Below are 16,369 nucleotides of genomic sequence, written 5' to 3'. Positions count from 1 at the left end.
ACAGCCGGCACTCGGCACCTCTTTGCTTAAAAAAAAAAAAAAAAGCAGAAATCACAATCCTCACATTAGTTTTCTGTGGGGCCAAACAGGGAAGGTCCTGTTTGGTCCAGTGTTAAAAACAAACAAAAAACTGCACTTATTATCAAGATGTAAAAATCAGGATGTTTTCCATGAGAAAAAAATCGAACTCTCTGCCATTTCTTGAAGAATCGGAAAATTTAGCAAAGGTGGGCCTGAATTCTTCCATTACCGCACTGGGCGTTTGTATCAGAGTGCGCCTTTAGAGCCCCCTCCACTGCTTCGCGTCCTAGGCGGCTCACTTATTTGCATTACCTGCCAGGCCCCGTCGTTAGCCCTTTGGGTTAGCGACCCCAGGCTTGAGTGCACTGGATAAAACCCATGTGCTGGGCCCACTCTACTGTTAGAATAAATACTTCCTTGTCGTCCTTTCAGAGTCTCGCAGAGAGACTCACAGAAGCAGCTTACCTTTCCAGCCCACAAACTTCTCACAACCCGTGAAACTTGGCGTTGCCTTCCGCACACCGTTTATTTTATCCCCCCTTGGCCCTTTGCTCTAGGGCCCCCTCCGCGGCACTTGCTCGTCCCTCCCTACCCTAGCCCCACTTCTGCAGTCCCCAGCCCGGGGCGGGTCTCCGGCCCCCCGCAGCAGCTCTCTGCCCCGGGCCAGGGCGCTCGGGCTCGCCCACGGCGGCACTGGGCATGCTCAGAGGCGGCCGCGGGGGCAGGTTTGCTTCGCAGGCGCTCGCACTCGGCGGCAGGCGGGCGCGCGGCTGCAGCTGGAGCTCCAGCGCCCGGAGTTGGAGTTGCCGGGAGTTTCCCCCCCCTCAACCCCTCCCTCTTGGCGCGCGGCAGCGGGAGCCGGCGCGGGAGCCGCGAGCGGCGGCGAGCCAGCGCCCGGGCCGGCCGAGCCTTGTCCGGAGCCCGGAGCCCCGTGCGGGGCAGCCCCCGGGGAGGAGCCTCGCCGGCTGGGACGCGTGCCGCACACTGGCACTGCCCCGGCACTAGCCGGGCTGCACGGTAGGGCCGGGGCGTGGGGGACCGGGCGGGAGAGGCAGAGGCCAGGCCGGGTTTGGGGCGGGTGAGGGGATGCGGCTGCAGTAGCCGCGGCGGTCGGGGCACCCCGAGCTCGGTCCGATGCGGTCGGCCGGGGCAGGGACCCCACTGCGGGGCCCTGGGAGTAGGGAGGCGCCCAGAGAGATGCGTTCAACTTGGCGGGCGGCGGGAGAGGGGGCTTCGCGCCCAGGCGCAGCTGCTTTGTGCGCGCAGTGAGGGACTCGGTCCCTGGTTCTCCCCAGACCTGGGACCCAGTGTGCGGGGAGGATTAGGCAAGCCGCGGAGCGGAGCAGTTTCCTCCGAGAAAGTTGAGGATGGAGCCCTTCTTTCCGCGCTGTCCCCGCGGTAGGATGAGTCCCGAGGGTGCCGCCCCGAGACCCTGGTGTGGAGGAGCCGAGTGGGTCGCTGCGCCCCTGGCCTGAGTTCCTTCACCCCTGGCTGAAATCCGCGATTCACCAGATCTCTTCCGTGGGGTCTTCTAGGAAAATCATTCCTGCCAAAAGTGAGATAGCCTGTCCGGGCGGCACTGCTCCCTACCTCCAGATCGTGTAGCTGGGCGCTGCCCCCTCCCCAACCTCCGACGTGGTCAGGGGCGCCCGGTTCCGAGTTAGCGCGGGTAGCGCGGGACGGAATCGAGCCCCACACACATGGGGCGATATGGCTGGGGTAGGCGGATGGTACAGTTTTTCCTCCAGCCTTTCCTCAGGTTTACAGCACCCCGCCAACCCCACCCTGCTCATCTTCGCAGAGGACAGGACTTAAAGGGAAGGACCAGATGGAGGGTTTGAGTTGACATTCTGATCCTTAGGAGAGGGTGCCTGGATTTATCTGCCTTGGGCTCTGGCCCCAGGACTTCATAACGAATCCTCCCTTTAATTATTCTTCCTTGGGGACTGGGTGGGAAAGAACAGGGCCAGTGGGTCCAACAGAATGTCCGCCTCATTCCACAGGCTCCTAACATCGCGTTGCAGGCCATCCCAAGACCCTGGAACTGGCATTGTGCAGGTTGCCGGGGTGTGGAGGATGCTGCCGGTTTCTTCTAGCTCCACTTTTTTCACTTCTTGTTTTGAGTTTTGGGGTTTTGCCCGCACACGAGTCAGAGCAGTGCTGTCATAACCCCCGGGGTGGGAAGAGGGGAGTGGTGGTGGAGGAGCTTCAGCCAGGCAATGAGACGCTTTTCGCCTCAGAGGCTGCTAGTGGGAATTGGTACAGAAATGATTCTGCGGGCTAGAAATATGCCTCTCTCTCTCTCTCTCCCTCCTTTTTTTTCTTTTTTGGCTGAACACCTTGGCTGTTGGATTTGTGTGTTAGGTTCTTAAAGGGGCACCCACACACTGCTCGGGTGCTGTGCTTTAGGGGCTCATCGTTTCTGCTGCATGTTTTTCTTTTTGCTTTTTCCCTGGGGTTAATCTGCTTTGGGGTGGATTTCCAGCTGTGGGACTCACATGGCATGGGTATACAGGTTCTAGAGTCCGACCTGAGGTCAAGTTTTGGCTTGACAGCTGATGACTGTGCTGATAGACAAGTAGCCACTCTGACCTTCAGTTTCCTCTTCTATCAAATGGGGCCTTCTCTCCTTTCATTGCAGGATTGTTGTGAGACTTGGGTGAGATAATAGAAATGAAAGTTCTAAGAAAACTTGAAAGCACCATTCAGATCTTACTGTGCCTGTGCTCTTTACTCAGTTTTTTCTGAATTAATGAATACTTTTAATTATAATAAGACACCTAAGCCTTCTCCCCTCTACCCACTCCTCACTGAGATGCTTAGTTGCTCAGGTCTTTGGAAATAGCTGTTTATCCTTTTTTTTTTTTTTTTTTCTTTTCCTAAAATCCACCTCTCTTGATTTTAAGGGTTGAGGTTGAGCCCTCATATTTATCTGAGGAAAGGAGCCTGGTGTAGATTAGGAGATCTCCAGGGTTGTCTTATCAATGTTCAGAGTCCTGGGCCCCAAAATTGGCATATCTGCTAGACCCCTATGAAGACAATTAAGGTTGATGAGTCAGCAGACCCTGGGCTGGAGCTCTGACTTGGCCTCCAACAGTGACCTTGAACTAAGGATTTAACCCCTCATCAGTCTGAGATTAAGAGCCACTAGTCACCAAAACCAAGAAAGGGTGGGATTTCCTCTCACTGGGCTAATAAGGGTTTAATCCAGCTCCTGGGCCTCCCAGGTGCTGCATCTTCCCTAATCCTAGAGCAGGGGTTCTCAATCCTGAGCATCAGAGTCAGCTGGAGGGCTTGTTAAAACAAAGTGCTAGGCTGCACTGCCAGAGTCTCTGATTCTCTAGGTCTAGGGTGGAGGAAAGGGGGCCCAAGAATTTGTATCTCCGACTAATTCCAGATGATGCCAGTGCTGCTAGTCCAAGGACCATGCCAACAGAATCACTGACTTATGGCAGGGAGGTGTGTGTGCGTGAGAGAGAAAAAGAGAGAGGTGAGGTTTGTTCTGAAATGCAATTATTTTAATACTTCCATACAGAGCTAGGGTGTTTTAGGAACTTACCTAAAGCATTTTGTATTTCCAGTACCTGTGTCACTTACGATGGTCTTCAAATGAATGAATCTTACCCACATAGGAAGATAGGATCCCCCCATCTCTTTCACACTGTAAAATACTCAGCCTCTGGTTTCTAGGTGACTCCTGAGTGGACTGAGATTGGTGACCCTGCTATTGATAAGTCCTTTCTTTGGGGATCTCGGACATTTATGCAGGGAGTGGGGTGCATAAAGTTATGGCAGCTTGAACCTTAAGATTGGAAACCAGGTCGAATAGCTATAAGCAAGTGTTTAAAACAAAACAAAACAAAAAAACCCCTGGCAATGTGCTGCCTTCTCTGAATGGACAGCTTACCCAGAACTGGGGGGTGGGGTGAGAAGGTGAAGTATACTTCGTGACAGATTTTCTGTGGTGGTCAGACCTGGCAAAGGCCTTCCATTCCTCTGTCGATGGCAGTGTCGGAGGTGAATGAGATCCTCTCTCTCTTTGAGGGGAAGGAAGGCTGACTTCCGGGGGCAGCCGTGCAGTATATCAGCCTCTCTGTATCATTTTGCTAATAATCAAGGACTGTTTGCGCACAACCCAATCTTAAGCTCTTCTTGCCCCCCAAGCTAGGGTGCTGGGCTGAGAACCCACCATGACTAGTTGCGGCCTTGAACTTAACTGCTTTGTATCAGAGAGGCCTTGGGAGGGTGCCTGCTGGAGTTGGGCGGGCCCCTAAGATGACATCCTAAAGAAAGAATAAGGTTTATGTAGCACCCAAATGACTAGTTGTAAGAGGAGATCAGAACTTTAATAAGTTCTTGTGTTGCCTTGCCAAATGGAATCCCAGCTGACCACAGGCTTTATCTTAGCCTTCCATTTGTGCTTTGTTTTCGTTTTAAGATGATTAGCACTAGAGAGACCTATCAGTAAAATCAGAAACCTATTCAAAAACTCAAGTGTACCATTTAGTGTTTTAGTAGATAAAACTGCAAGGCCCATGCCTGTCTTCCTGATGGTAATCAGCACACAGTGAAGAAATACCTTCCGGTTGTAATTCTTCAGATTCACTAGCTAATTTAAATGGTTTCTCCTACTTAACATGAGTAGGGAACATTTCTATTTTAAAATTCTTTCCCATAACTTGATGTTTATATTTTGGGTGTTACCCCTACTTTTCACTGCTAGGATGTTTTTTTTCAGTGTGGGGGAGGCTTCTTTCCTTATCTCTGTCGTTAGTTTTTCTTAGCACATGACCACTTTGTATCTTCACTCCCTTGGATAAGTCTGTTGTGAGACTGTGGTTATGAGACCTTAGTTCTCTTTGGTCTTTGGACTGTTCTGGGTTGTAGAGAGTCACAGCCCATTCCTGGAACACTGTTCTCCGCAACCCTCCTAGAGTGTGCTTAAACGAAAACCCGGGTTGCCTGATACTAGCTCAATTCTAAAATACACCCCCCCACACACATTATATCATTTTTCAATTTCAGAAATCTGGATGGGTCTTCAAAACTATGAACACTTTTAATATATGTTTTTTTTCTTTTTCTGTAAACCTACATGGAAATAGAGGGACTTCCAATTGACAATATTATAAAACAAAGCAAATTTGGTTCCTTACACGGGTAGAAAATATGGTTTCTACTCCGTGCTGTCCAGATGATAGAATTCAGCAGCAATTGAATTAGCTCAGCAGTTTCTGGAGTACATCAGAAAAATCCTATTGGGGTGGCCATTAATAGGTATGTTCTTGAAAAGGGCAGGTCAATTTGGAAGTGCTGCCTGTTATTTTTCCCTCTTAGAGATTCTCAACATGTGCATCATCTTATCAAAGTCTCTGAAAAGTACCAGAGTTAACAGTCTCAACAACATCTTGGTTGTATTTATTCAATTAAACATTTCCCAAAATGCGATGTTTTTGAGGTTATGTGTGGATCTTCTAATACTCCATTACCACATTAGTACATTCCAACAATTCTAATATGCTAATTAACATCAGCTATGGGTGGGCTGGTTTCACCTAGTTTCCATGGTGGGGATAAACTGTGAAAATGTAAATGATGGGTGGTTGTACTTCTTTAGAGAAGAGAAGGGGCGTTTTAGGTTGGTGGCATAATGGAGCAGGAGTATGAAGGTTTGTACTTGTGCCTGCATGTCAGTAATTTTCAGAGCACACAGGAAAAGGATGATGCCTCGCACAGGGTAAGACTGAGTGAGTCTGTGTTGGTGGTCAAAGAACCTACTGTTCTTTCTCGATTCTTTGAATTCACTGAAGTAGCCATGAGTTCTGGTGACCACAGAAGAGCTACTTGTGGAGAAAGAGGAGGGGGGCCCAACACTCAGGTTAAAAACAAGGAAGGGCACATGAGACACAAAGAGAATCAGGTTTCTAGGCCTTTAGAGGACAGTGGGTCCAAGTACAGAGGGAAGTCCAGCTGAAGAGTCTTGGGTATTTGGAGGAAGAGCTTTCCAGGAAGAGAGGGTGTGCCCAGAGTTTCGAAAAATAGCATGAAGGAAGAAGTCTTACCACTCAGCGATAAAAAGGCAACCCAATTTTAAATAAACATTAAAATAGACATTTTTTAAAGATTTTATTTATTCATTTGACAGAGATACAGAGACAGAGATGGTGAGAGAAAGCACAAGCAGGGGGAGGGGCAGAGGGAGAGGGAGAAGCAGACTTCCCACTGAGTTAGGAGCCCAACATGGGGCTCAATCCCAGGATCTACAGATCATGACCTGAGCTGAAAGCAGATGCTTAACCATCTGAGCCACCCAGGCGTCCCTTAAATAGACATTTCTTTAAAGAAGATACACAAATGGCAATAAGTGAATGAAAAGATGCCCAAAACCATTAGTCGCTAGGGAAATAGAAATCGAAACCATGTAATATCTCACACCCATCAGGATAGCTGTTATTAAAAGGATGTAGAAGACCAATTGTTGGTGAGGATGTGGAGAAATGGGCACCCTTGTACTTTCCATTGGTGCTGGGAATGTAGAATAGTGTACCACTTTAAAACAGGCAGTTCCTCAACCCAGTACACAGAGGTGCCCAAGCACCAGTTTCATTCCTGGTCATATACCCAAGAGAACAGAAAACATGTTCACATAAACACCTGGACAGAAATGTTCATAACAGCATTATTCATAACAGCCAAAAAGTGGAAACAGCCCAAATGCCCACCAGCTGATGAATGGATAAACAAAGTGTGGGGTATCCATACGATGGAATATGGTTCAGCTATACAAAGGAATGCAGTTTGATTCGGGCTACAGGGATGAACCTTGAAAACATGCTATGTGAAAGAAGCCAGACCCAAACGGCCCTATGGTATATGATTCCATTTGTATGAAATGTCCAGAATAGGCAAATCCGTAGTGACAGAAGGAGCATTAGTGGTCGCCAGGGGCTAGGGAGATGGGGAGAATGGGGAGTGATTATTGATGGGTACAGGTTTCTTTTTGGGGTGATGAAAAATGTTCTGGAATCAGTGGTGATGATTACATAACTTTGTGAATACAAACTATTGAATTGGAGTCTCTAAAACAGTGAATTTTATGAGGTATGAATTCTATCAGGATAAAAAGGCAAGAAGGCTGGAACAAAAATAGTAAGAAAAAAAATGGTCAGAGAGCTGTAGAACTCTAGCGTATTCATTTCAGGCCAGATTTTCTTTTTGGGGAAAAGAAAATATCTAGATGATTCCTTTGTCCTTGCTGTCTTTGGGTCTTCTAGGGTTTTCCTGTTACTTTATGATCCAGATCCTTCTCCTGAATTAAAGGTGCTTTGCTCCAAGTGGCTCCTGAGTCAGTGAGATAGGTTTTGTGGCATGAGCCTTGGGATCACCAGATCGGAGTATGTTTCTGGACTTCCCTCCAGAGACAAATTCCATATGCGGGCTTCCTTGCTGTGACCCACCAAAGGGCAATAGGCTCTTCTGACTGGCAGCTTATGTTTAGCTCCTCCCTTAAGATTTGACTGTGACAGATGTCTTAGTGTCATCTTCCAATTTGTTTATGGAGGCCTGTCAAGACTGCCCTTCAAAAAAATCTGTCTGAAGCAGAGTTCAGGTGCCATTTGGCATTACACAAGCATCAGTGTGTTTGGACCCAAGAGTCATGATACTACAGGAGTTTTTAACTCCACTGGAGCTGAGGCTTCCATCCCCCTTCAGCGCTGTAGCATAGCTGGGCTTCTTAAACTCATGGGCAGAAACACCCTGGGGATCTTGTTAAAGTGCTGAGTTTGATTCAGTAGGCGGGGGCTTGGGGCCTGAGATCCTGCCATTAGAACAAGCTCCCACTACGTGCTTGCTGCTGGTCCGCGATCACTCTGAGTAGAAGCCAGTGCAGTGTGGAGCAGATGGCCTTGGACCAAAGCAGAGCTGAGTAGCTCTGAGTAGTGGCTCTGCCGCTAATTTACTTGGGGAACTTGGGCGAGGTAGGTCACATCTGAGCTACAACTTTCTTCTTTGTAACATCAGAGTAAGACCTAACTCACAGAAAAGTGCCTAACCTAGTGGGCCTGGAATGCTGCCTCTTTGCCTCCTCCTTCTGTAAAGGGCTAAGAATTCCGCGGTCAGGACTAAGGGAAAGAAACATGTGGAAGAAAGCCAAGGGCTTCACAGGGGTTTTTGATTTGCATGGATAGGGTTAGGGTGAGGAGAGGATTTAGTAGATGAAGCATGAAACCTGGTCCTCACGATTTGAAACCTGATTGATTTTCAAAATTACCATAGCTTTGGTAAAGTCACTGTGCTAGTCTCAGCTGAGTCCGGATAACTTAGGTGTCGGGTCTTTACTTGGCTTTGATGGGTTGATTTTTCCTTTTTTTTTTTTTTAAAGATTTTCTTTCTTTGAGAGAGAGCACACAAGTATTTTATTTTTTTAAATATTTTATTTATTTGAGAGAGTGAGCACAAGTAGGGGAAGTGGCAGAGGGAGCTAAGCAGGGAGCCCAACACAGGGCTTGATCCCAGGACCCTGAGATCATGACCTGAGCCGAAAGCAGATGCTTAACCAACTGAGCCACCCAGGGATCCCAGAGTTGGTTTCTTTTTGACCAGAAGGTCATCTCTGAGCTGTTCAGTTGGTGGTCTCTGCCCATCCCTGCCTAGCTGTCTACTCCCTCCCTTAGTGACCTTTATCTCTTTCCCAGACAGGAAATAAAGGAAGCTAAAATGCAAACCGCTGGACTTCATTAACAGCATGGATGAAAGTTTCTGGGGATGAGGGTGAAAGTATTTGTGTCATTATCGACTTTAGAAAATCTGGGCGTTTTGTTAATTTGCTTTCCATGGATCTATTAACTCTGGGAAGGTTGGATTGAATTAGGTTAATGGGGAAAAAGGGATGAGGAAGAAGTGGGAACTAAATCTTGGCACTGGCTGTAATTTTCCAACCTGGAGCCTGTGTTGTTTGCCCACCGTGTCTTCATTTCCCTGCCAGCCTGGCTCGTGGGGCTGGTTTTGAGGCTGGCGTGAATGGCCCCTGTGAGAGTGGTTTGGGCTCTAAGAGGGCGCACCAGCACTCCCCAGGGCTGGCTGAGGTAGCGGCATCTGTGTAGGGTTACACAAGGTGAGTCAACGTTTGTTAACTTTTGTCTCTATCTCCTTTATCTTCATTTGAAGGGAGAGGAAATAAGAGATTGTGTTTACACTTCAGTGAAGTGGACAGATCCTTTTCACTTTCTGCTGGGGACAAAAAATAGACACGAGTAGTTCCTAAGGTTTTAACAAATCCCTAAGTGCAGTAAGTCAAACTAGTTTCCAAGCCTTCACAGCCCGAAATTACTTGCTTTCCTAAGGACGGCGATGTCACCCTGTGAGGCCCAGTTTCACCCTCTTGTTTGACTGTTTGGTGGATTGGCCCGCGTGGCTCTTTCATGCCCGATTTTGAAGAGAATGAGATTATTCACTTAGTTATGGTGCTGGGGCTGGGCATTTAACCTGATGTTGCGCCAACGTCAAGCAATCAAAGATAAGATTCCGGCTGAAGCCCAACACACTAGGCCTCACTGGCACTTCCTCCAGAAGGTGGAGGAGGAGTGTTGCTCAGAAGTGGGAAAGATCTGATTTCGGAGGCAAGTGAGCATGTGTGCTTTAATCTCCTTGCCGCTCATGACCACTGTGCATAAAGAAGCTTGGCCAGAGAGGGTCTGCCTCACCCAGCTCTTTATTTTGAGACTGCCGGGAAAAATGTCGCCTCACACAGGGTCAGGTGAAAGCCAGCGATATCTAGTGGTTGAGAAGTTAATATTATTCTTGAAGTGATTAATCTACCCTATCGTTAAGTCGCAATAAAGAAGCGGTCCTGCTGCTGAGGAGGAACGAGGTATATAAAGCTGGGGGTTCCTGAAGGAAGGCCTTTTCAAATTAAATCCTTGTGCAACTATAACAGTAGTTAAAAACAAACATCTGGCCCTGCAGGTAAAAATTTGGTGCTTATCAGAAGAGCTCAGTGGTCATAAAATGGACATACTTCCAAGTTCATCCACATTGCCAACCACACAACCACTGATTTTTAAAAATAGGACAGCGAGTCCTGAATTTAGGCACCTGTTTTGGAATAGCCCTTGTTCTCCAGCCCCGCTGGGCTGTGAACGCCTCCCAAGGCTGGGATCTTCATTTTTGTGTCCCCGAGGCCTAGCATGTCTGACATATAGGGGAGAATCAATAAAAATAGACTGAGCTGGGCAGCTGCTTTCTTCTGGGATTTCCCTCCACTGTGCCGTCCATTAGTTTTTCTGTCTCTTCTTTTTCGTATTTAACATTTCCCTGGAGATTGTGATGTGCTAACATAAAACACAGTTCTAAGCACTTCACAAATACTGATTCCTCTTGTCTGCATGACCCACCCTCAGACGCAGGTAGTGCTGGGTACTTCCCCTTACTTTCCAGTTGGAGGGTTTGTAGCATTTCCGATGTGAGCTGAAAAGCACTGTTTATGATGGAAAACTTATTAAGAGCAGTTCATGATACAGCTGTGCAAACGGAAAGTCTACTAACTCAAGTTGGCATTGAAAGGTAATTTCATAAATAACCTACGCTACCACCCTAAAACTCTTGAAAGGAAGCCCCGCCACCCAGAGCTCCTCAAAATTTCCCTGATTCTCCTCAGATTCTCCTGCTTCTCAATGGTGTCCACTGTAGGACGTGATGATGTCCTGCCAGTTTGTGGTTTGCAGAGTGTCCTCACTAGATTTTATCTGAGACTCATCATTACCTAGCTGATTTCTCTAAATGAGAGCATTGAGGCCCAGGGAGTCAAACTCCCTCTGAGTTCTGGGCTCCCCCTGGTCAGGGCAGGGAGCAGGCACAGGTGGGAGCAGGACCCAGTGCCTCTTGCTGTTCTCACTAGGCTCGAGTGCTGACATACATTTACACTAAGGGAAGTTGAATGGCTTTGCCCTGTTTGGCATTGCACAGGAGGAGGCATTTAGATGAGTTTGCTTTAAAAAAAATTTTTTTTTTAAACTTAACATAAACACAGAAACAAGGGCAGGTTACACGGGTCCAGTGTAGGGAATTTCCACTCCATGAGCACATCCATTTAGTCTTAACACACATGAAGAAAGAGAGCCACTCGCACCCCAGAATCTCTCCTTGGGCTGGCTGGTAACCTCCTTCTCTGTGGTAGCCACTGTCCTGACTTCTAACACTGGGGATCGCTTTTGCCAGTTTTTGAGTTTCATCTGAGTACAGTCCTCCTTTTGTATTCTTTCATGTCTGACTCCTTTTAGTGTTGTGAGATTCATCGCTATTGCTCATGGAGCAGAATCTTGACTGTCTTCTGTTGTCTCAATATACCACAATTCTTAATTACAGACGTTTGAGCTGTTTCCAGTTAGGGGCTGTTATAAAGCTGCAGTGAGCATTCATGAACATAGGTCTTTTGGGACATACGAGTATGCGTTGCTGGTGTGTGTGTGTGTGTAGCCATTCTTGCTGGATCTTGTGACGTGAATGCATTTAGCTCTAGTAGATAGAGCCAAGCAGTTTTCCAGTATGTCACTCAAATTTATAGCCCCATCTGGTGCGAACGAGAGTTCCCTTTTTCCACGTTCTTGCCAATACTTAGAGAAGTCATTTTCATTTTAGCTATTTCAGATGTTTGTGTAGAGGTCTCTTCTTATGGTTTTTAGTTCATATTTCCCTTATTACCACGTGAAGCTTAGTGTCTTGCATGTGTATGTTGGCATTTAGGTACCCTCTTTTGTGAGGTCTCTTGCCTGGTTTTCAATTGTGTGATTTGTTTTACTTTTTATTTATTTATTTTTAATATTTTATTTATTTATTTGACAGATCACAAGTAGGCAGATAGGCAGGCAGAGAGGGAGGAGGAAGCAGGCTCCCTGCAGAGCAGAGAGCTGGATGTGGGGCTCCATCCTAGGACCCTGGGATCATGACCTGAGCCGAAGGCAGAGGCTTTAACCCACTGAGCCACCCAGGTGCCCCATTTATTTTTTTAAATTTTATTAATTTATTTGACAGAGCGAGAGAGAGAAAGAGAGAACATAAGCAGGGGGCGAAGGAGAGGGAGAAGCAGGCTCCCCACTGAGCAAGGAGCCCCATGTGGGACTTGATCCCAGGACCCTGTGATCATGAACTGAGCTGAAGGCAGACACTTAACCAACTGAGCCACCCAGGCACCTGTTTTACTTTTTAAAAGAAAATGAGAGTTCCATGGAAACATCTATGAGAAGTCCTTGAAACCTATAGTAATGGGGGTCACCTGTCAGTGGTGTCTGATTGTTTTCTCAAACATAATTTCTGGAGAGTCCCCACTGTGGGAGTCACAGCTCGATGAGGTGGGATGAGGATATGAAGAGGCATAAAGCCCTTAGTGGGGAACTTGCTGAAAAGTTGGGGAGTCCCAGGGTATGTGACTCATCGCAATTGTAAATTGTGAGGTCACCTGAAAGCTTCAAAGTACCTACCCTATAAGTGAATTTGCCTTTTGTGGCAGTCTGGATGATTGTACATCCAGCTCCAAAAGTGTTGCTGAAAACATTTTGGAATTTGAGTACATTGTTTTGTCTATTTTTAGCTTGTTTCCAAAATGCCTTTTGAGCTTGTATTTGATTTTGGGAAATAGCAGAAGACCTCCAAGAACCCAGTCAGTGAATTGGGAGGGTGTTTCATGGCTGACTTAAAAACAAAACCTTATTTTTGAGGCTACACCTATAAGGGAGGAACTTCCCTGCAGGGGTAAAGAGGGTAGATTTAGCAGGAGACAGCATGGTTCTGAGTGCCTGCCTCACTTTCACAATCTCTTATCCTTACGGTAACCTAGGAGCTGTTACTGCTCTTGAGGGTCCCAGATTAGAGATGGAAAGTCAGAAATTTAGAAGGAGACAGAGAGCATGATTAGGAGTCAAAACTGGCTCTGCCTTATCTGAGGGCCACTAGCTTTGCTTTTCCCCACCTTACCTCCCTCTGACAAAGTGCTGAAGGAACTTTGGACTGCGAAGATCTAGTTGTCTCCTGTCCTGTTATAGACCCCCAGAAACTGCCCCAGGGGACAGAAGTCAGTCAGGCTTCAGGGCACTTGTCCTTCCCAAACACAGTCCCTGAGGCCCTGCTATTCAAGAGAGCAGCTTCAGGCTTTACAACGTCCTGACCGGACTAGTCTGACCTGTAGGCCTTACCCTGCCTGCTCTTCTTCCTGGCTGGCAAGCAGCCACCCAGAAAACCCTCTTATAAAGACAAGACGTGTTGATGAATATTGTCACTATTGGAAGCTATATTCTGCAGAGAATGTAATCTTTCTCGAGATGGGTACTTATATAAGATATAAGTGTGTATATGTGTGTGTGTGTGTGTGTGTGTGTGTGTGTGTATATATATATATATGCTTATATGAGCTTATATAAAATATGACCTCTGACCAACAGAGGCAAAATACTGCTGAGCTCTTTAATAGTCATTTGTTCCTAATCTTAAAGTCATCTATTAGTTTTGTCTGAAACTGAGTGGGTTAATACCTTTGGCATGTGGTACAGATATTCCAAAATAATCCCTGAAAGGAATACCCTGGGTAGACTGTTTTCTGATAGATCCTGGGGCATCCAGCTGCCTCTGAGATGTGGGAGTCCTAGGAGAGCTGTGGAATAAATACACTAAACCATCCCAGAGGCTTATTCTCACCCTTTTTGGCTCATGGACCTCAACAAGCTGGCCTTCTTCCATCAAGATCAGGAAATGTTGGGTGCCTGGGTGGCTCAGTGGTTAAAGCCTCTGCCTTTGGCTCAGGTCATGATCCCAGGGTCCTGGGATCGAGCCTTACGTCGGGCTCTCTGCTCAGCAGGGAGCCTGCCTCCTCCTCCTCTCTCTCTTTCTCTGCCTGCCTCTCTGCCTACTTGTGATCTGTCAAATAAAAATCTTAAAAAAAAAAAAGATCAGGAAATGTTATCTAAAAGCTGAGTACATGGGGGGCACCTGGGTGGCACGGTCAGCTGAGCATCTGACTCTTTGCTTTGGCTCAGGTCATGTCTCAGGGTTGTGAGATCGAGCCCCAGGTCGGCTCCAGACTCATCACAGGATCTGCTTGAGATCCTCTACCTCTGCCCCTCCCACCACTTGCACGCTCACACGTGCTCACTCTCTCTCTAAAATAAGTAAATACATCTTTAAAAAAAAAAACCTGAGTACATAGAAAGCAGAAGCTACACCAATTATTATGGCTCAAAGCAGGGGCAAAGAAGCCTCTGGACTTCTCTTACAATGGCACAGTAGAGTGGTTTCTTTGTTTGGTGGCTTTCTTTAGACTTAGCACCTATATCCTACACAGCCTCAGTTTTCAGGGCACAGCTCTGGGTGATGGGTAACCAGATAACCAAATCATTTCCTGTGCAGATTAAAAATTTATTTTATTTCTCTTCACACAATTTTCCTGGATAAAATGAGGTGCGTGAGGGGGGGAAATGTGCAGCTCTTTTAATGAAAACCTTCCTGGTGAAATATTCATTTTCCTTGCACATTTAATTCCTGTAGAGAATTTCAGGGCAGGTGTGAAGAGCCAGGTGTTACTAAGGAGCAGTTGTCCCCAGTGGCTGTGAAGATCTACCTGCTGGGGCTGCCTTCCCTGTTTTCTTAGCAGATTACATTATCCTATATACATGTGTAACTTGTACGTCTCAGATTTGGACTTGGCAGGTGGATGTCTGAACTTACTCACCTCCTGCCAAAAAAAAGAAGTTTATAAATAGTACTTTGTATTCTGAGTTTACAGTACACTGAGTAAACACAAGATATACATTGTGATGGGGGGGGAGAACCACCCACATCCTTATTTTTTGAGTGGGTGTGACTAATGACCAGTTCCTGGATGTGTAACTAGGATGTAGGTCATGGTTCCACTGTCGTTTGGCAGAGCTACAGCAAACACTGTCTCCCTATAGGTCACTGTGATATCTTACAAGTACAAGTGTCTAGAGTTTTTCTACCCTGAGAATTTTTCTAAACAGATTTTTAAATATAATCCTCTTGGTTTGGGGATAAGGAGCTCATTTCAGTGAATACCTGAGGCTTCCTTAATATATTAATCATACTAATAGTTAATCATCACACATGTAGTGTGTCAGGCACTGTGCTAGAAGTGTTTGGTGGAGGAGCGCCTCCCTTCTTGTGAGAGAGTATACTGCCCAGTTCATGAATCATTTAATAAAGCCAGTTAGATCTTCCAAAAGGTGTTTCGTGGATTCTGACAACTCTGTTAGTGAGGTGCTGTCATTCACCCCATTTTATGGAAAGCAGGGCCACAGTTCCTTGGGCCTGGGGTCCACAGCCCAGCATTGTGACCCTGAGTCAGGCTCTTGACCACCATTCTGTGTTGTCCTGAGGCAGTGAGCAACTGGAGGGGCCAGGCAGAGCCAAGGGCCACTCCTGAGACATTGGGTATTAGAAGAGGGACAAGCAAACATTTCTTAATAAGAGGTGTATCAATGTGGGCCGCTTCTGCATTTTAAATATGTTTAGTTTAGATGGGTGATGGAGAAATTAATTGCAGCAGATTTTCAAGAAGAAATAGATTGTTGAGGAAGGAGAAAGAATTCTGTCATCATTTCAAGGAGGGACAGTGGTACTCAGTCCGTGTAAGGTGGCTGACCTACACCCTGGAAAGGCTTCCAGAGAGATGATGGATTTGTCAGGGGTTCTTAGGAGCAGTTTCACCCAGAACAACTGTTTCAGTAGGTTTGGGGGTGTTACCTCCTTGCCCTACTTTTATTAAAGGCAAATATAGACAGGGCCACTCTCCTTCTATATGGGAGCCCTACTTCTTCCCTTGCTTCCTTGATCTCTGGACTTGGGAGAGGAAGGGACAGCAAAAGATATGATAGTTCCCCTTCTCTTCCCTTCCTCATGTGGACACCATGTCACAGTGCCATGTCAGGATGAAGAGACCTTGAGAAATTCCCAGAAAGGATGGCTTGTGAAAGGCAAGAAGTCTGGTTTAAACCCAGCAGGAGTCATTTGCATCTTTCTCTGGGCACCTTTTCCATTTTGGTTCATATTGATCTTATCTCTGTCTTTTCACTCAACAAAGTACCTACGGAACCCAGACACAGTTTCTGCTTTTATAACAATTTTTAAAAGAAACTGTGTACAAAAATAATTGCATAAAATGTTAAATGACAGCTATCCCAAGGGTTCTACAGGAGAGGTATGTGTTTGAGGGGACCTGGCATAGTCGGGGCACCTGGGTGGCTCAGTGGGTTAAAGCCTCTGCTTTCATCTCAGGTCATGATCTCAGGGTCCTGGGATCGAGCCCCACATCGGGATCTCTGCTCAGCGGGGAGCCTGCTTCCCC

At 46.8% G+C, this 16,369-nt stretch overlaps 1 protein-coding gene and 1 long non-coding RNA gene across 6 annotated transcripts in view; one reads left to right on the top strand and one right to left on the bottom strand.

The window, feature by feature from the left end:
- Window positions 1–737, bottom strand: part of LOC125104717 (uncharacterized) — a 282,875-nt gene extending 282,138 nt beyond the window's left edge. The window contains exon 1 of one of the 5 annotated variants that reach the window (XR_007128713.1): window positions 487–737. This is a non-coding gene — a long non-coding RNA (uncharacterized LOC125104717). The remainder of the gene's footprint in view (window positions 1–486) is intronic. The other 4 variants (XR_007128714.1, XR_007128712.1, XR_007128711.1 and 1 more) reach the window with 4 other exon arrangements.
- The window catches only part of STXBP6 (syntaxin binding protein 6), a 248,967-nt gene continuing 233,304 nt past the window's right edge, over window positions 707–16,369 (top strand). Inside the window, exon 1 of the mRNA XM_047737498.1 lies at window positions 707–1,038. The gene's annotated coding sequence lies outside the window, so the exon portion shown is untranslated. The remainder of the gene's footprint in view (window positions 1,039–16,369) is intronic.

Source organism: Lutra lutra, chromosome 7, assembly GCF_902655055.1.
Source record: "Lutra lutra chromosome 7, mLutLut1.2, whole genome shotgun sequence".
In the NCBI taxonomy this organism is placed as follows: Eukaryota; Metazoa; Chordata; class Mammalia; order Carnivora; family Mustelidae; genus Lutra; species Lutra lutra.
This window is presented reverse-complemented; position numbering and strand designations above follow the sequence as displayed.